The sequence below is a fragment of the Ochotona curzoniae genome, unplaced genomic scaffold (genome assembly GCF_017591425.1).
Source record: "Ochotona curzoniae isolate NIBS_2020 unplaced genomic scaffold, NIBS_Ocur_1.0 contig_1014, whole genome shotgun sequence".
NCBI lineage: Eukaryota > Metazoa > Chordata > Mammalia > Lagomorpha > Ochotonidae > Ochotona > Ochotona curzoniae.
The window spans coordinates 25,598,953-25,620,940 of NW_024464920.1; positions in this window are offsets into that span (position 1 = coordinate 25,598,953).

The window sequence follows — 21,988 nt, forward strand, 5'->3', positions numbered from 1 at the left end:
GTCTCTTTTAATTCCCTTATCAGACAGAATGGCTAATATAACATTATCATAAAATATTAAAACATAAATATGTACAATTTTGTGTCTCTTTTAAATTCCTTATCAGACAAAAGATAAAAATATAAGCATAATAAGGTGATTTACCTATCTTTTTGTTGTTATTAAAGAGGAAAGGACAAACCTATATATTAGTTTCTAAATTCTTATTGCAAGGAATAGTCTTTGATAATCCATGTATGTTTTACCATTGCATTTGTGGACAATTTACTATGAATTGGTTTGAGTAGAATCGTAAAAGGGTGATACCCAGTTTTACAATCTGACTTGATGATGGTTTATTTATTGACTGTTTTCCTGAGAAACCAGCTATAGATTAAGTCACCAAAGGTCTTTCCTGCAGAGTTTCTAATAAGATCGTCAAAATCCATCTGTTGGAGAAAAGTGTTTTACCTCATCAGTATGTGTTGACTTGAGTTGGCTTTATTGAAACTATAATATTGTCTGTTTTCATTCTGTGGAAGTGAGAGCTCATCATTAGTCTAACAGACAGGAGAGAATGTTCTCCGTAAAGTGTCTTGTCAATTGAAGTCTCTGTCCAACTATTGTTTCCAAGTAGACAATATAGACTTAGAATGGATTTTTAAAAATTTTCTGTTTTCTGCATTCAATACTGAATTCTGTTTTCTGATTTTAATAATTAATCTCTGAATTGTAGACTTCTCTCACAGTTAAGATTGAAGCTGATGACTGCACCAATGGTTGCCAGCACAGGCTTGTAATCCATATTCCCAAGATGATATTGAAATGCCACCATTCTAGGTCAGTTATACCAAGGTCCCAGAAAGTGTCGTTTAAGGAGTGGCGATGTGGTTTAAGTAGTTACAACACACACCTCTCCATATACATATATGTATATATATAGTATATACTATATGATATATCAAATGCCATGTATTATATACTATATTATACACACTATATAGTATATTGTATACTATACACACATATATTGTGTATATATATATACACACACACACATATTCTTCATGCACTCCCCCTTAAGTTTATAAACATAAATGAGATTTGGAAAGCATAGATAAGAATCTACTCTGTATTTTTTGAGAGAACAAACACAGAAAAGATTGTGAGAGGCTGACAAACAAAGCCAGACTCTGGATGATGAGCTCTATGATTCCTATGAACTATGAAACTTTATTTTGTTAGATGACTTTGTTTTTTAAATCAGTATTTGTAAAACAATCCTCTACAGCCAAAACTCCTATTAATTACAAAATCCTATCATTTAAAAATTAATTTTTTAAGATTTTTTTTCTTTATTGCAAAGTCAGATATACAGAGAGGAGGAAAGACAGAGAGGAAGATCTTCCATCCAGTGATTCACTTCCCAAGTGACCACAGCGGTTGGTGCTTCACCGATCCGAAGCCAGGAGTCAGGAACTTCCTCCACGTCTCCCATGTGGCTGCAGGATCCTAAGGCTTTAGTCAGTCCTCGACTGCTTTCCCAGGCCTCATGCAGAGAGGTGGTTGGGAAGCGGGGCTACAGGGATTAGAACCAGTGCCCATGTGGGATCTGGCGTGTTCAAGGCAAGGAATGGTACCTGTTAGGCTACTGTGCCAGGCCCATATCATTTTGATTTATATATTTTGATTAATGATAATAGGTATTACTAAAAAATAGTATTGGCATCAATACAATCACAAATTCGTGGGTCATAAGCAATCTTATTAATTATAAACTTCTATGTTTTTACTCTACATTTTAGTTAATGGTGGTAGATATTACTAAAAGATACTAATGGCATCAATACATTCACAAATTCATATGTCATTAGTACAATTTTATTCTCCTAAAAATTTATTTTTTAAAAATGTATGTCCTAAATAAATTTCTAATGGTCTATACATTAATATGCACATTTAAGTATTGAATTATTCATTTTTACTTGAGAGTTACAGCGATGGGAAAGGTAGCAAAAAATCCTATTCCTACTGGTTCATTTCCCAAATAATCACAGCCTGTAGGAGTGGGCCAGGCCAAAGCCAGCAGACTATATCTGAGTCTTTTACAAGGGTACTAGGGTCCAGGCAGTGGCCATTTTCTGCTGCTTTCCCAGACCCGCTATCAGGAGGCAACTTTGGGTGGATCAGCTAGAATTCCAACACTGATAGCATCACAGGCCACAACTTGGTCTGCTGTACTACAGTCTCAGCCCAATCTGCAGATTGAAGCGATTACGTTTTAGAATAATAACTGAATGTATTATGAACATTTGTCCTTGAGTGAAAAATTAGTTTGAATTGATTATTTTTTCATGTGTATGTTAGCATTATGTATATCATTCTTTAAGAAATATCTGTTTTGAGTTACCTCTCACTGAAAACATTTTAAAAAATATTTTATTTACAAAGCAAAGAGAAAGAATGAGAAAGGTGGTTAAGAGGAGCTTCCACCTGCTGTTTTGCTCCTCAGATAACCATAGCAGCCTTGTCTGGACCCGGCTGAAACTGGGAGCCACTAACTCAATCTTGAACCCACACGTGGGTGGCAGGAACTCAATTACTTGAGCTGTATTTGCTGCTTTCCAGGGTATGAATTACCAGGAAGTTGGAATTTGGAGCATAATTTGGACTTGACATAAACACTGAAATATGAAACTCAAATGTCCTAACCAATGTCTTAACTGTGAGTCCAAGTTACTGCCTCTATTGACCTCTTTTAAAATTGGCTTTATATTGCATACTAGAATGACAGTGGATAGTGATAATATTCTATATATTTCCCTTTTAAAAAAGCATGGTAATTGATTTAGAATATTTGCAACATAAGAATATTAATTTTTGAGGAGATAGATATAGTTATCCTGATTCAATATTATACAAGGGAAACATCTATCAAAATATCACCTAATACTTCATAAATACACACAGTTTTTGTGTCAATAATAAAAAAGAAATATGGAAGAATAAATCTGAAAAGCAACTATTTTGCTTATTTGTTTATACAGCAAATATTAGTCATTGCTAGACCAGGAACTAAAATGAGCACAAGTAATACAAATAAAAATAATTTTCTCCTGAAATTATTTTTGCAGCCTTAGAGGCTTTCAAATTAGCAGCTTTGTATTCATCTTTTAAATTTTGTCTTCATAAATAGATGTTCTATTTGTCTTTTATCATTTGTTTATTATGTCTATGATAGCTGTATCAGATCCTCAGACTTTTTGTTGCGAGTAGATGAGGCATAATAAAATGTTTTAATGGATTATAGATTATAAAATAAAATACTAGCATATAAATTTCTATATTTAATTGTTAATTCATTATTTGTGCTGTTCAAGCAGACAGTGTGATAATTTGCCTATAAAAATATGTTGATCAATTTGTGAAAAAGTCTGTCATACAATTTGTTCAAATGGTATGGCACTATAAAGCAACACAGAATTTTAAAAAGTTGAGAAATAAATGTGATCAGCATGAATAACCCTGAGTGACAAAGACAGTCTCATATTGTTATAGGATAATAAAAGTAGAAATTGTGCTGATGTTGGTAAAAGAATCCTACCTGACAATAAATTTTAAGAAAAATCATTGAGAAAACACATCGTTTTTATTCTTGCTTGGAGTTAAAAGAATAATTATTGTCTATTTCTACACAATTTTAGTTGATGACATAGTATTAACTAATAAAATTCTAGCACTTCATTTGTGTTGTGTGTGTGTTTCTTTTTCTGAACAAAGTAAAATAAGGTTTTTAATTGAGACCATTATATATGTACTGTACAATGTTTACATTGAGTAACTGTCAGGGTCCAAATTATCTGGACAGAATAGAATCATAGATGAAAGTTCGCAGAATTGTGTTTGGAGTCCTGAATGGGTTTTACAAGTCAGTTGTGAGTGTTGCCTGGTTCTTGACTTGTTTACACAAATTGTCTCTACTGATTGTTGTGGTCAGGCTTCCAATCCTGTTAGGTGTCTGGTTTCGTTGAACAATGCCTCTGATCTCTGCACTGTGAGAATGTCTTAAGTGGAGGCTATTATCTATTGTAAAATTATAGGTTGTCTCCAAATTAACATGTCCCTTTTATTTCAAAAGCTATAAAAACATATATCATGTGCAAATGGAAATTATGGGGTGTTTACTTGTCTTCAAATTTGATATGACTGGACAATGCGATACACCATCTGGGAAAGTTGTGATGTTTCAGTTTCCAGGCAGTTGAAAAAAAGGGAAATGGATATTTTGTCATATTCTGGGTCTACTGTTTTCCAAATCACAATGGATGAACAAATATTTTCTACTGCAAAATGTTAGAGAGACTGAAGTCTAATATGTAAGAGTATTCAATGGGGAAAAGGAGATGAGAGAGAGAAATACATATATAAGATAAAATCTTCCTTGAGGTCCGCCTTTATGATGCAGTGGGTTAAGTCTCCACTTGCGTGAATGTCCAATATGAGTGCCTGTTTGAGTCTCAGATGCCATGCTTGTTTTCCAACTCCCTGCTGATAGCCTGGGACATGCAGTAGAAGGTGACCCTAGTGTTTGGGACCCTGCCACTTGTGGAATGAAGCAGTGGGGTGGGGAATCAATTTCAATCTCTCTCTCATCTTCTCTCTTTGACTTTTAAACAAGTGAATCTTAAAAAGAAATATTCCTGAAAGATGCAAAGATAAAAAAATATATATAATGGATAGTGTGAACTTTTGATTATAATAAAAGTAGATTGTTTACATTAGTTTAATTCGAAAAGCAGATGGGAGAGGGAGGGAGGGAAGAAGGGAGAGAAGAGGGGAGGAAAAGAAAGAGAGAGAAGGAGAGAGAGAGAGAAAGAGAGAGAGAAAATGAGAATGAAAATGAATCTTCCCAGCTTTCCAAACATCAGTTCACTCCTCAGATCACCGGAACTTTGCGTCAGTTTTGTCCTTTGTACCCCTCTTGACATGTGCTTTTTCATTTCCTAGTCATCTTGTTTTGTAATGTAAGTTCCATTGCCACATGGAATTAAAGAGTTATAGAAAGTAGAGATACTCCACTATCTATAGTGGTGGTAAAACCTGATCTCAAAACAATTAGTCAAATTCCAATTTAGCAATTGTCATTTTACGGTTCTGAATTACCTTGAGATTTCTGAAATGTTGGATATTTTACTTACATTCTTAAAGTACAAAATTTTTTATCTGTTGCAACGTTTCAGATGACAGGAAAAAGAAAAAAAAATTTTTATTTGGATTCCTTGAATAAAGGTAGACACTGTTACTGAAATTCTTCCTTTGTTTTTTTACCATTTATTTTTCATGTTGGGCACACTCTGATGCTAGCTATGTAGTAATAGCAACATCGATTCAGTTGAATAAATACAGAGATTTTTATATAATAGACAATAAATGAGCATTATTGTTTAGCTGAAGAAATAACAGCAGAGAGAAATTGACTTATCCAAAGACATTCAGTTAATACATTAGCAGGACTCAGTTCAAACTCACATCGTATACTTCTGCAATCCAAAGTTTTAAAAACTAAGCTTTGTTGCAATTCTGAATTTTATATCATATCTGATATACCTACATATGTGTATAAAAAGTATTTTATGTGCCATGATTTGCATGCATAAAGTTTTTGTGTTAATACTAATTCACTTTACATAAATAATTTGCAGAGAATCTTTTTTATTATTTCCTTTGTTTGGAATGAGTTTAGAGCAGATAAAAACATGCCCAATCATATAATGCAATCTTGACTCAGGAAATTTGGATCTTGTCAATATCTGAAAACACTAGACCCTACTAAATTCTTATTAAATGACTTTCCATATATTAATGTTTTAGTATTGACTTTAATCAGAAATTATGTTAACATTCCCAGTGGTTTTTACTTGCTACTCTACATATTGGATAAGAAATAAGCATGCCAATGTTTTCTTATAGTTTCCTTATTTATAATTTTCTGTGTTAACTGAGAGAGTGTTTCTTTTCTGGACATTATTCCATTTCCCTCTTGAATCCAGGCAAAATTTCAGCAATGTAAATATATCAAGCAAATGAAATAATCCTCTTATCTTTGCCATCATCTCTCTGCCATGTTAGTTCCTCTATGTTTTCTGTGCTATTTTACCAATTTTTGCTTCTGCAAGTCATTATTATTTATAATAACTTGAGAACTGGGGGAGGTCCATGTGCCTGAGAGGGATAAGCTGTAGTGTGAAATGTCAGCATCCATGGGTTGCTGGTTCAAGTCCTGAATGTTCCACTCTTGATCTAGCTCCTTGCTAATGGCCTAGGAAAAGCAGCAGAAGATGGCATAAGTGCCTGGTCTCCTGCACCTGTGTATGAGATCTGACCAAAGCTCCTTAGTTCCACCTGGCTCAGCTCTGGCCATTGTATATATCTGACGAGTGAGCCTCAGATAGAGGGATGATCTCTGTATGTATTGTCTCTCTCTCTGTAACTCAAAGAAACCAATCGATCTTTTTAAAAAAAAAAGTTAGTGCAAAATTATAATGCAGCATCACATGGTATGATGCTTATACATTTATAAAGAATTTCTAATTATATGGGAAATGTATGTTACATTGTTTTGTTAAGGATAAAAATAAATGTCTTAGTGATACAGACACAGGCTATAGTGAGAGAGAACTCTCATTCACTGGCTTACTTCTTGAATGCCCATAATGAAACTATTCCAGTCTCTTATGTGGCAGGAACCCAAAATCTGAGATACCATCTGCTGCCTCCTAGGCTGCATATAATCAGAAATCTGGAGTTAAGATGGGAACCAGGGCTAGAACCCAAATTCCCTGAGATGCAGGCACCCCAAATAACATCCTAACTGGTTCACTAAATACTTGCTTTCTAAAATATAGAGAGTATCTGTTTTTTTTTTTAAATAAATAGAGCAGTAAGTCAGCATTTGAGGCAGCTTTTAAAATTCCAGTTATCTACATTTGACTATCAGAGTTCATTTCTTAGTCTTGATCATGATTCCAGCTTTGTGACATTGCAGATTGTGGAAAACTGGTGATAACTCGTTGGTTTCCTGCATTCCCATGGGAAAACAGTGCTAAGCTACCTGTTCCTGGCTTCATTTGACCCAGCCCCTGTCTTGGTGAGTATCTGGGGAATGAAACAGCAGAAGATCTCTCCAGATCTCTCTCCCTGTGCATTTCTGCCTCTCAAAGAACTAAAAGCAGTTATATCAGAAAATGTATTTCTAAATTTGTTAAATAGATACTATGTTTTTTTTAAATTTTGAACTTTTGTGAATCCTTAGTGCTTAAAATGATAACTTTAGTTGACTAAGTCTTGAGTTTTTATCTTTTTAATTATGAGAAGACATTTGTATCGCTAGTGAGAGATAGACTGCGTTTTGTTCATTAAATGTATTCACAAAAGAACGCTAGGAAGTATTTTAATCCGTTAAGAATTCATTATACTGGTACTGGGGAAGATAGTTTAGAATAGTGTCAAGGTAGAGTTTGTGCTTTGCAGGAACTCACAGGTGAATGTGAATGTCTGGAGCACTCAGTAGATTGTGAGAGTATCATCTGTCATGGCAGCAGCATAGCAAAGGGCCGTGTGCACAGGAGGGAAGTACTGTTCTAGGCTATGAGTCTCTGAAGAGTCTTCATAAAACAGAGAAAGTAGGTGTAAAAATGACTAGGATTCTCACTAGTTCTCCTAAGTTTTATATCCCAGTCTCCAAATTTTCATTTTTCAAGGGTCAATTCCATTTAACACTTCTAACATCTAGGACATTGCTAATTGTGTTTCACAGGTAATTTTTGAAGTCTTATTGTATTTGGTTCCATCTACTTCCCATGTCCGTACAATCCCTAGTGAAAAAATAGTGAGGACATCTTCAAAACCACTGGAATGCGTATCTATTTTCATCATTCCTCAATTTTGAATTTTCATTTCCTCTCGAGTGAGCCAAAAGTGATGAAACCCATAAGTAATACAAAGTTTTTCCTTGTCACACACCCCCTCCAGCACTGATAATAATACTTGTTTCTATTTTTTGCTATCATACAATGATAACAATATGTAGAGAGTTCCTGTTGTTGTAACTCTTAAAATGATTGCATTAGCAACATAAATTTTTGGGTACAAATTATACTTTAGTGAACAACAATAACAACACAAAACTTATTGAATAATTGAACTAAAGAAAAGGCAATCTGTACTTGAGAGTGAGTTGTGTTTTTAAATGTTCCCAAAAATAGGTTCCCGTAGAAATCCTACTTAAGTGACTCCACTGACATGGATCTTTAGTATCATGGCTATCAAGGCAGAGAAGGGTTCTTATTCTTGTCTCCATAAGTCATGTCTGAAATAGCCCCCCTTGCCATCTCCTTTGAAGATGAAATCAGAGAGTGAAATGAACTGCTTAGGTTACTGATACCTGCCATCATGTAAATCTCAGGGCAGCCTACCTTAAATCTTCTTGGGCTCAGCTGACATTTTCATGCCATTTTATTTCACCTAGACCAAATTTGAAAGTACTTTAAGAAAAAATGCAATCTAGTCATATTCGCATTTCTTTCAAAAATATCTCAGAATTAGAAAAGAAATTCACAACCCTCTCTCACAGTGTTTAAAACCTAAAGACAGTTCACTATCTAAATCACTGGGCAGTTTTACCAGTTTTTATTGCAGTCATATTCCCTTAAATTTCTTTGCTGGATGTTCATTCTGTTCATATTCTTAGTGTCTTGTCATTTTGAGTGCTCCTGCTTCATGCTCTTCAACATAAAAATATGGTTTGAGGGAAATTGGCTCTGGCTCTGATCATAATAGCCCCAAATGACAAGGTTCCAGGTGACCTGACATGCCAATATAAGGAGAATATTTGCATGTTTAGTTTTACATGATGAGTAACAGTAAGATAAATCAGACTGCTGGTAAAGGGATTTGGCATTATTCTGAAATGCTTGTGATACTGAATTGCAAACCTTTGCCAAGTATGCAGTTCCATTAACCTTGTAAGATATAACAAACTTTGTTTAAATTATGGAACTATTCTGAATATTCTGTGATGCACTTACTTCATTGTTCCCTTTGATGTTATTTAGCGATATTTGGGTTCCTCTTCTCCTTCTACTTTCTCTTTTCCTAGGACTCATGCAGTTTCTGTGTTTACATGCGACACTCTGCTGTACTATAGTCTATGTTAAAACAGTACTTCCTAAGAATACAGGGCTTGGAACAGGGAGTGGGCAATTATGTACAATGTACATGTTAGTCACTTTAAGAATAATCTTGCAATTAAAATGTGTGTACTTTGCTTCAAGAGTTCTGGTTGCTGATATCCCCAGGGTATTTTTGTGAGAAGAAATGCTGTGCAATCTCCTGTTTCCTAGGTTTGAAGCTCCTTGGCCATTTATAAAACACAACAGGTTTTTCCATTTCTAACATCGGTAGAAACAAGACAGCCAAACCAAAAGAAACCGATTTCACAGTTATTGTTTTCCTCTGATTTGATTTACCTTGTGCTTTTTCATACCTATAATATCAAGAACTACAAGATTTAAAAATTGCAGCCACACACAAGAAATGTAACATTGAACATCAGTAAATGACAGTCTTGTGTTCATACATTTTTGCCATATCACTGGCCACCTGCTATGTTGCAGATATTTGCAGAATTTTTAATATAGTAATAAATCAGTCATAGCCCCTGGACTTAGGAGTAAAACCATGTCAGGAGAAAATCTCTAAATATTCAATAAAATTAACATAAATGAAAATTTCTTTTGTCTTAGGTCCTGAGGATTTTATATTAATGAACTTACAATATTTAAAAATGTTTTGAAATTTACTTTCTTTAGAGTACATTAATTTTTCATATTATTTAAGTAACTAAAAAATGTGAGGACATAGCAAATATCTGAAAATTCTTTCGTATAGTCTTCACTTCTTTCCATACTCTTTTCAAAATATGGTCCTTTGCACTGCAGATTTGAAATTCAAAGCATGGAGCTAGAAGGGAATTCACTGTGTTCTTTGAGTAGGAGCCAGTGAACCTACTGAAACCCTGAGGTGGAATTGAGAAATGAATCACTGTGAACGGATTTCAGTCTGAATAGCACATATCTTTATGCTGCATGTTTATATAAGCCAACCGTAAGAGGCAAAGAAATTGGGATTGTGTGGGTAGGGCCCCTGGAAGAGAGACTAAATGGAGCCTATTTCAAAATCCTTAGATTTGATTTGTATTTGGAGCCTCTGAGCGAAGGAAAGAAATAGACATCATGGAGGGAAGTAGGACTGAAAATTAATGGCTATAACTATGAGAAATATTTATCTTGATATTTTAGAGCTTAAATTTTACAGCCGTAAATAGAGCGGAGACATAAAAAAGTACTGTGCTTTTTTTTTTTTTATTGACTTGAATACCAATCAGGGAAAATAAAATGCTTGTACATTTAAAATGAAAGTGGATTTGGTTTTGCTGATCACTGCTGGTAGTCAGCAGCAAGCTAGATGTCTCAAATCTCACTTTCAAAAAGCCTATTTTCTATTGGTGATGATAAATTTGCCCCTTGCTTATACTTATCAGTGGGTGTTCAGTTGTTACAGCAGGTTGGAAGTGATTCAGTTCATTTCTTGGGTATTTTCAAAAGCAGGGAAGGATTTCACACTCTGTGGAGTGCTGCCTCACCAAAAGTAAAGAATATTGCAGCTTATGGGAGTGATAATTAAAACCAATAATAACCCAGCAGTCTCCTGGGCACTGCAATGCTGGGAGTAATACTTCACCATTGTACACCTGTCTGGTTGGAGGGAAGCTCTAGAGTCAGGCCGGAACAGCAATTCAAAAGGGAAATGGTGAAATTTCTAAACATCCATGTGGAGAGTTGAAATATGCACATTAAATGTTGCATTGATGAAGTAAGTGTACAAGGTAATAGATTATGCAGGAAAATTAATTAAAGGCTGTTTCAAGGTATGATGACAAATTTTGTATGTATGTTGAGAAAAAGATAACCATTTTTTAGTTAAAAGATGTTACAGGATAAACTCAAAAAGGAAAATGCCTATTTTGTTCCAAATACTGTAGAAGTAATGTACTACAAAGTATGTTAAATAGATCATCTCTGACTGAAGTATTTATTCTTTATTTCCATTATCAATTAGTAAGAGTCATGCTTAATGTTATCATGAAACAGATCAACTAAGGCTTTTAAAACAACATTCAGAAAAAGTTAACTTTGTCCAAATTATAGTATATCTACCTACAAAGAATAAGTCTTTTGAGAATATAATCATTGTGGTTGTTTGGATGGTTCAATTGTTAAAATTATAATTTTGAACTTTGAAACGATGTGAACCTAAATGCCTACAGAAGGAAGCACTGTTCAATACTCTATGAAATTGATTTACAAGATGAAGAGAAGGATTAGCCTCATGGTAATTAATTTTACAAAACTTTTACATATTGGAATGTGAGAACTTAACAAATTCTTTTCAAAAATTCAGCTTTTGAGAAACATTGGGATGAATGGATCACCTAAATTTTGTTAAAAGCAAGTACACATTTATTTCAAATTTATATGCTCTGAATGGATTTAGATTAATATAGAATTTTTGAAATCCAATAACTATCACAGGGCTGGCATAGTGATATAACAAGTTAGGCTTCTGCCTGCAATGTCAGTATCCCATATAGATGCTTGTTCAAGTCCCAGTTACTGTACTTCTAATCCAGCTCCCTGTTGATATGCCTGGGAAGCAGCAAAAGTATTCCCAAATTCTTGATGCACCTTCTCTCCCTGCTCCCCAACTAGGATGAAACTCCTGGCTTTGATCTGCCCCACCTCTGATCATTGCAGCCATGTGGAGAGTGAACTAGTAGATGGAAAACCTCTCTCTCTCTCTCTCTCTCTCTCTCTCTGTCTGTTTTCCCTCGCTCCCTCTCTCCATGGGTCTCTCTGTTTCTGCCTGTACTCTCCATAACTCTGCCTTTCAAGTAAATAAAATCAATTTTTTTAAAGATTTGTTTTATTTTTATTGGAAAGGAGAGACAGAGAGGAAGATCTTCCATCCCATGATTCACTCCCCAAGTGAGCACAACGGGCCGATACTATGCCAATCCAAAGCCAGGAGCCTCTTCGGGGTCTCCCACACGGGTGCAGGTTCCCAGAGCTTTGGGCCGTCCTCGACTGCTTTCCCGGGCCACAGGCAGGGAGCTGGAAGGGAAGCGGGGCTGCTGGAATAGAACCGGCGCCCATATGGGATCCCGGGCGTGCAAGGTGAGGACCTTAACCACTGTGCCACCGCGCCGGGCCCAATAAAATCAATTTTTAAAAACATCCTGTAACTACTGTGAATGTCCTTTCACTTTGAAAAGTAACTTAACATCTTAGCCTCAACTTCCAGCTTTAGCAGTGAGCTCAATTGTAACCTTAATAATGATATTACCAACCTAACAGAAGGTAAATGTGATTTAGTGCACTAGAATGCTAAAAAATGTTTTGTACATAAGTGAGTGCTATTTATATTGCAATAGAAATGAAGAAAACTCTGGTATATAACCATATCAATGTATTTCTCATGCAGTTATGATTCAGTATTTCTTCAGTTATTTACTAATTTGGGAAGCATTTATTGAAATTTTGTTGTTGTTGTTGTTTAACACCCATTCTAGGCTACTGGCATAATAAGGTAAACCCATGTATGTCCATCCTCCTTTATTTAGCCTTAAACAAGTCTTTCATAATTTAGAAAGCAAATGTAAAGAAACATAAGGAGGGTGAAACATATTTCTTTCTGGTGAAACAATTGTAAATAAGAGAACAATAATGTTGCACATGGTTTCCTGGAAACTGGGATTACTATAGTGTTTCTCTCTTTCTCTCTCTCTCGCTCTCTCTTTTTTGCCATTACCAACTGTACTATGTACCATGGTGAAATAGTCACCAAATCCGGATTGCAGCTATTAGAAAGCAGAACAAATGCTTGGGAGAAATGTCCTCTCTTGGTTGGGTGGGGGCTTGCGTGAAGCACACACACTATATATGCTTATGTTCCATTTGTAAAAACATAGCAGACATGGCAACCCTAGTGGTAAGGGAGACAGAAAGTGTAATCTATTTTGGCAGCTGAGTCTCTGGCTGTTGCTCCACAAGATGGGGAAAGGGGATTGCATTTGACAGATGGTAGCTGCTAACAAATAACCTCTTGAAGCAGAGTGTTTCTTGGAAGAGAATAATTATAGTACTAAGGTGAATCTGTTAGTGCAATTATATGAATGCAGTTAATTTTACCCAGTCAGAAATCATGTTGATCATGCAATCATTTTGTTAAATTTCAATTTCTATGAATTTGATCCCTGGCCCATTAGTAACCTCTGTTAAATGTTTTACATAACATTTTATGTGCAGTGAAGTGAGAAAAATAATGATGATATTATAAATTCTCACACATTTAAATTTATTTTACTAGACAAGATTCTTTAGGTTAATACCCTTCTACATATTTAAAAGATTTGTATATTGGAAATACAGGGTAAGAGAGAAGGTGAAAGAGAGAGAGACTGATGAAGAGATAAAGAGAAAGAAATGAATATATTCATATATATGGGAATGCATTTGCTGATTCTCTCTCAAAATAGCCCTCTCAGGGGCTGAGCCCGGCAAAAGCCAGGAGCCAGTTTTTTGCTCTGGGTATCCTGCAAGGAAGTAGTAGCCCATATGCTTTAGCCGCTGCTGCTGTTTCCCCAGGTGCATTAGCATATAGAGCTATAGAAAGCTTGAAAAAACAATGATAGGTGGAGATTAATAGGATGAGTGGTCATTTTTAAGTCATTCACAGTTTTTCCTGAAACGTGAAAGTACTTGTTTTCATTTTGATCGTTGTTAATTCAAGTTAAAGTTAATAATGTAAACTTACTGTAAAGAACACTTGAGTCCACATTTTAAGTATAACTAACCTACGAGTCATTAATTGCAGTATTCAATCTACTTTTTGTGTCTACAACATTGGTATACCATATTCATTACTGTATCTATTGGCATTAAATAAGTATACAACATTTTTCATCAGAATAATAGCGGACACTATGATTCAGTAATGTGAAAACATGAGTATGAAGAGACGTGTAAGTTAAATTCATGGACAGTGTGAGGAATCTCTGTCGGATTATCTCAGATCCTCTGATGCTTGGGAATGGATGTCCTGTCCTCCTTGCTGTCCTCCATCAGACGTGTGATTCTGCTTTCTCAAGAACGGCATCTGCAGCAGTCACTTCAGTGTCGCCAGTTATTTGCCTACCACACAGAAGCAAAGGCCTCATTATCCAAACGACAGAAAGGAAGGATAGGAGCGTGTGTTCTATTGATGTGGAAAAGGTGAGAATAGGGTGGATGTTGAGACACAGTTCTACTCATTGAAATCATAAAGAATATTTTCGCAAATAGAGGAACTAAAAACCAAATTGAATTAGACTAACAATAAAGGCCTTGAAAATTTGTTATATCCGATGTAAATTCTGTGTATGAGAGAAAAAAACAATTTATCATTTTTAGTTTTTAGTTAAGACAATGTATAATAAGCATTGTATAGAAAAGCATGTATAAGTTTTAATAATATGTAAACCTGGGAGACACCCAGAAAAATGAGTAACTCTAAAGTGAATGAGAGCCCATTTTCCCCTGAGATCAAGAAAGAAAAGGGTGTGAAAGCTTGTTATGCAGAAATGTCAGAAAAGTAGGTTAAATAAGACTAAGGTTTTATTATGAAAAATTAATGTAAGTGTTTTTTTCTAAGATCAATAACATCTTCCTTGATAAATTTCAAGCCATCTAGTCATTCTTCTCTTGTTGGTACAGAGATTTTACTTAAATGTAAAAATTTCCTGTACAAGACTGACTGGTGTTACTTTGGAACTTGTGTCCATGGTTTCTAGTCTATATGTGTACTCAGGGGCGGCACGTTTTGCTTTTGTAATAAAGAAAAAGTTTGCATTCTGTACTCATTGATTCATTTTGAGGCAACAACAATAGATATATTTTCTTAAATAACATTTTTTATGACAAGTCCCTGTATGAGTCTGTTTTCTCTGATGATAACAAAAGCTGGGGCTGAGTACCTTATAAAGGAAAAGGTTGATTAACTCAGTGAATTGGAGGCTGAAATTGCAAGCAGCATGGCACTGGCACTGCTGTGGGTTCCGTGGGCCTTTTTACTTCTTGGTACAAAGGCACTATGGCAGGAACACACAAAAGGGAGCACTCACTTCATGACACAGAACATCAGCAGGCAAGCGGAGTCAAACTTTCTCTTCTACACTAATTCGCTCTGACAGGAACGAACTAGGGTTTCAGTAATCCCTTTCAAGGATAGCACCCTTGATAAATTAATTATCTTGCCCAAATTCCACCTCTTAGAAGTGCCACCACTTCAGTGCCACTCTGAGTACTAACCTTTCAACAGAAAAGCTTGGATGACAAATCACGTAAAAATCATACCAATACATACATTTTCTAACACACAAATATAGTAATAGATTGACATTCTTTTTTTTTTTTTTTTTTTGCAATTAAAAAATGTCTGCCTTAACGAGGCATTGAATGTACTATTAAAGCTGCATTGGAAGGTATGAAGGAAATCCCAGCACTCAGTATTTTACATCTACAGAAGGAAGGCCAAAGGAAAGCCTGGAGCTCTGGAACTCTGCAAAAGCCTTGGACCTGCCTAACTTGGGTCATTTAACTTCAGTTTTGGAACCATTGCCTTAGTCTACGCGCACACTATCCTAGGCAACGCAAGCTCCCTATCTTCACACCCATCTAAGTATTTTCATTCCTATTTTTCTGAGAAAGCATATTCCAGTGTTCTCTCAGCGGCCATGCCCTTCCAAACAGAAGATACTATTCTATTCCTTGGGATAAAATGTCTGTGTGTGGAACTAATGGCAGTCTGTCTCTGGATAGAGCAAATTGACTACTCATTTCTAGTGAACATTCAATCATATCATTTTGACAATTTTTTTCTTTCTATCCTCGTCACCATTCACCTCCTCTGCTGCAATATCCCTTTCAGCATGGTAACTATGCTTCAGATTTGAGATGTATTTATTTTTATTATATCTTAGTTTTGTCTTTATCCTATCTTTAGCTTAGAAGTGAGTCAATAAAAATTGATGTAAAATCAGTCACTCCATGCTTTTTCCTTTCTCAGTAAGCCAGATCTGTATTAATGCAAACCCATTCATTTTTGATGGAGAGATTCATTAGGAATTAACCCAATTATAAGCAAGACTTGATAAACTCATTATTTCTGTGAAATTTTATTGTAATTGCATTCTGAACTGTGCAGAAGCTCAAAAATCTTTCCTAAAATATTGCTCAGAGAATTATAGTCCAATCATAAAGTGTCAAAACTAATAATATACATCAGAGAAACTATTACCAGGAAGTCTGGAAAGTGTCTATGAGATAATCTTTCTATGATTAATTAGGAATAATTGATATAATTTGTAGTTATAAAATTGGAGTTTGTTAAGAAAAGTAATCTGGTATTTTAATATATTTATAATGAAATAGTGAGAGTACCGTCATGTTTATGGTTATAAAATTACAGTTAGGTAAGAAAAGTAATCTGGAAATTTAATATATTTATAATAAAATAGTGAGAGTACCGTCATGTATTGCTTAACAATAAAAAGCTGTGCTGAACGATATGTTGCCCAATGATTTTTGTCTTCATGGGAACAACATACATTGTTCTCAGAGAAATTAAGACAGCTATAATGTCAATAAGTGACATAATTGTATGGGGCTGTCATCTGTTCATGGTCAGTTATTAACTGAAATATTGTTGCAACTGTGTAATCATCACAGGTGATATTTTGTAGATAACAAATACTAAGAAATGGAAAATTATTGGGAATATATGTTAGAAAAAGTGAGAAACAATTTCTTACTATATGTAGAAGGTTAAACTTGTTCTTTGCATTTTACTTTTGACAATCAGAGGGATTTTAAGCTTAAAGAAGATGTTTAATATAGAGCCATTCCTCAGCATTTATAGGGGATTGAATTTTAACTACATGAAGATATAAAAAAAATCTGTGTGACTGCTCATGTTGCTTCTGCTAGACCCAAAACTACTTCAGTACAAAAAAGCTATGTTCTCTTGCCAGAACATAGTAAACATCTGAAGAATCTAAATCACGTATTTGAATGTAAAGGAAAATAATATCCATATAGTGCTAGTAAGTGATGAACACTGCTCAAGTAATAGATACTGTAGGTTTATTATGCTACGTAGAGCAAGAAATCAGTTATAGAAGTTTATAATATAGGAGTGCGTGTTTGGTTTTTTGGTTAAGATGTCTGCATCTCATATTGGATTATCTCTATTCTGCAGTCTGATTCCAGCTTCCTGTTATATAGAATGCAGGAGAAAGTGGCAATAGTTCCAATAATTTTGTTCTTTTCACTTGTGTGGAAGACATGAATTGGCTCATGGTTTTGGCTGAAATCAGATCTGGCCATTTTGGGCACTGGACAGAGAACCTATATTTTGGAGTTTCTCTCTCTCTCTCTCTCTACTTCTTTCTCCATCACTATCTATTTCTCTCTCCCCTGTTTGCCTCTCAAAAAATGAAAATTCTAAAAATAAGAGTTTACAATTTAAAACCTGCCAATGGAAGATTTAAAAGTTTGAAGGGCAAATTGAGTATGTACTAACCGATCAGTCACATATAGACTCACAAATAAATTCATATATCAAAATTGCATAGTTTATTAACCATAAAGAAAAAGTGACATTACATAAGCACTAAATTGAAGACGTATATAACAAATTTAACTGCAAAGATAACTGCAAAGATTAATGAGTTAGCACACTGGTAATAAATATAATAGATATTCAAAGTAAAAAGCATTAATATCTGGAAAAATACTCCAAAAGATGAAAAACACAGATAAATTTATAAACAAATATTGACGATCTTTAACTGTATGTTAAAATTTCAGCATTCATTATCCTTCTGGTTGAATTGTGCATGATTAAATGCAGATGATTATGTTTAACTTGTCATTCTGTTGCTTGTTTATTTATTGAATGTTTAAATACAATGGATGCTTCTCTAGAAAATAGAAATAACTCAGACAGACACTAAGGGCATTCAGCTTAAAGAAAACACTAATATTTTACAAGGTGTGGACATTGGTGTGCAACTGCTTGAGTTGCTGCTGGGACATTTGAGTTCCCTATCCTTAGTGCCAGTACAATTTGCGTCTCTGTTTCTCTTGCGGCTTCCTGTGAATACATTTGGGCAGCACTTGGCAGCCGGAGTACTTGGGTTTCTGTCACCCTTAGGAGAATAGTAAGGAATTCCTGGGTCCTGGCTCTTATCCAGGCTGTTGAGAGGAAATCAGCAGATGAAAGATCTGTTCTCTCCTCTCTATTGCACTCTCTCTGTCCCTCTCTCTTTCATATAATCTAAAATATATTTGAAGTTTTTGTAGGAAATTGCCTCTACAGAAACCTAGAACTCAAAGAATTCTTTTGGTGGATTCTTGCTTGCTTGCTTTGAACTGTAATGAGCAAGCTACAGTGTATTACAGATAACAGATGAGGTATGAGAAAACAAAAAGATATTTCTCTTTCTAGTTCTATAAATCTATAAATAGATATAGACATATAGGCTGAAGATATCAGTGATTCATTTTAAGTTTCAAGTGGGTATTCTAAAACAGTTCCACATTATGTATATGTATATGCCTTTTCCTTTGCACTTTCAAAAATTTTGCCTACCCTGAGATCCTTCCTATTAGTTCTGTAAACAGTACTGTGTTCTTACATGTCATGCAGTGTACCTTGAAGGTGCCAATCAGTAGACACTACTGTTTTGTTCAAGAATAAACAAATGACCGAATCTGGATTTCCACACTACTGTTTTCCTCCAAGATATGTTACTTGAACCAAGACAAAATACTCTATTTGACTAGTACTTAACACAAATGTTTTCTCAGATTTGACATACTGGAAAAAAAGAAAGCAGACATTCTTTATGAATTATAAAAGACTTGAAAAAGCTTTGTGGACTTGGAGTTGTCATGACCTGTCTTCTTCTTGTAGAAAAACCCTGAAAAATAATTCAGCCAGCACACATAGAGAATCAGAGTGCATTAGTAATGCTTAAAGTAACACACACAGGTCATGTGAGCTCTGATTTGGTTATGATGCACAACCATCTGTGCTCTTAGATTAATGTGTCAATCCTCCTTTTCTTTCCATGAAGTTATTTCAGTTATGAAATTATTTGATTAATATGCAATACTTATACCTCTTTGGACTATAAAGTTATCATCCTAACACAATACATAACATATTGCTATGAATCATAATCACACCACTATTATATAAGAAACTGGAACTTGTTATTGTTATCTGTATTTTGAGGCTTGTCTTCCCCCAACAGGTCCAGCTGTTCTAAAGAGTGGTTACTAATTTTGAGTAGTTGTTTTTCCATTTTCAGAATGACAATTTCTAACATTCACAAAGGAGAACATATTTGTGCATTTGTCTTCTTTCACTTAACATAATAATATTCAGTTTTATCAATTTTTCTATAATAGTCAGGATTCTATCTTTGTGGCAGAATAATATTCAATTGCCTGTGTGTACATATCATACTTTCTTACTATTAATTCTTCAGTGGACATTTAGGCTGATTTGGCTTTTGCTGATGATGCTGCAGTGAACGTGAAAGTACAGGTATTTCTTTACTACACTCATGTAATTTCATTTAAATATATATATCAGAAAATGCAATGATTGGCCTATTAGAGGGACCTCCACATTGTTTTCTGTAATGGCTATACTAGGCGCGCATCCATGCCATAGTGTATAAGTCTTTCCTGTTCACCACACCCTTACCAATATTTGTTATATTTTATCTTTTCGATTGTAGTCATTCTATCTGAAGTGAAATAACACTTCATTTTTGTTTTGATTTGCATTTCTCCAATGATATTAATATTAAGCATTTTCCATGTATTTGTTCATTTGTACTTTTATGATAAATATTGAGTTAGACCTGTTGCCTATTGGCTAGATTGCTTTTAAGTTTTGGAATATTTTGAATGTACTCTTAATATTGATTCTTCATCAGATAAATAGTTACAAATACTTTACTCCATTATTCAGTTGTCTGTTCTATTTGCTTCTATTTGTTAATTGTTTATTTGGTGTACACAAATTTTAGTTTGGTATAATGTCATTTATCTGTTTTAACTTTTATTGCATATGCTTACAGAATATTGCACCCCCTCCCCAAATATCTTGTGTTATGCTATTGTCTTTAACATTTCTACTTTATCTTCTGGTAATCTTGTAGTTTGGGATCTTATGCATAAATTACCACTTGTTTTGCATAGATTTTTTTTTCTAGAATGAAAGGACAATCTTTTGCATATGAAGATCCAATTTTCCCCTCATTGTTGATGAATAGACTGCCCTTTCTTCAGCGTGTCTTCTGGACTTTTTCAAAGATGAGTTGGCTAAGGATGTGTGCATTAATATTTGACTTAAAGGTGCATGTTAGGTGCTTATGAAAATGCATATTGCTATCAATATAGTAGGAGATTCTTTCAGTTGGGGAAATCACTGAATAATCAGCTCAAATGGTGCTGCTCAAAGAAAAACTTTATTTACTATTGGCAGGTAATGGAAGCACTGAAAGCTGTAGCTTCCTGAAGAGCTGATTGAGACAGGGTTATGTAGGGTTTGGATAACAGGATTAAGGGGACGTCCAGGATATCATAAAGAGAGCAAGAGGGTTTTTCTGCCCAGGCAAGATGCATGTTCACGCTGTAGGCTTGAAACTGGGACTCAGAATCATTTCTACAATTGTTCTTGGTTGATGTGTGATCTGGCCCCCTCCTGATGACATGTCACAAAGTAAGTCTTTCTGAAACCTGCTTTGAAACAGAAGATCTAGTAAATAAAGTTTTAGATTCTCTGTCCTGTTTCTGCACCCCGTTCTTGCTTATATCCTATATTCTAGGTTATAGCTGTCAGGAGATGGTTGCCAGGATCAAGTTAAAAATCAGGAACAAAAAGTGGGTGGACAGGAACATGGCATGATGTGAGATGGGGGACTGTGATTGCCTTGGAAAGGCCAATATGAAGATTAACAGAATTCATATGCTTAAAAATAACTACAGAAGCATGGAGAATTTAATTGTCATGACCTCTATTTTCTCTTTTACTTGGCTGTATGTGTATATCTATGTCATCAATTGCAATAGAGAATCTCTTTAGGTTCTTTTGGAAAAATCAGTATATAAAATTGTCAAATATTTGAGAAGAAAAACTTGTATTTTCCTAAGGAAAAAAATCTTAATATTAATCATGGATACCTTTCCATAGAACTTACCATACAAATAGGTTGGGTAAAAATATATTTTTCTTCATGTAAATAACATATCATTGCTGAAATCTATACAGCAAATCTTAAACTATAGGCTATTTTCTGAGTTACAGAATAATTTCTTACATCATCACGCACATATTTATCGAATCCCTTTTACGTTGAAAAAAATTAGTTTACTTGAAGGATTTATAATTTTGAAAAGTGGAAGAATCATTAATTTAATGAAGCATTTATTATAGTAAAGTTTGATTAATCATTATAAGTAGGCAAAATTCTAATACATTATCACATTGCAAAGGTATTAGGAAAATGTTAAAATATTCATTGCTTAGGGATAAAGTAATTAATTACACAATGTTTCAAAACAGACAATATATGTTATCAAAGCATTTTTAAAAATTTAAAAATACAACTCTCAATAATGTAATTAACATGTATCAGTGACATTTTCCAACTTGCTGATTCATGTGACAATAAAAATGATAAAAATATGTTTTTTAAAAAAATGAAATGGAGCTTCTAGCAGTTAATAGTAGAAACCCTGTTTGGCTTTGCTATTTATTTGTTTAAAAAAATCAT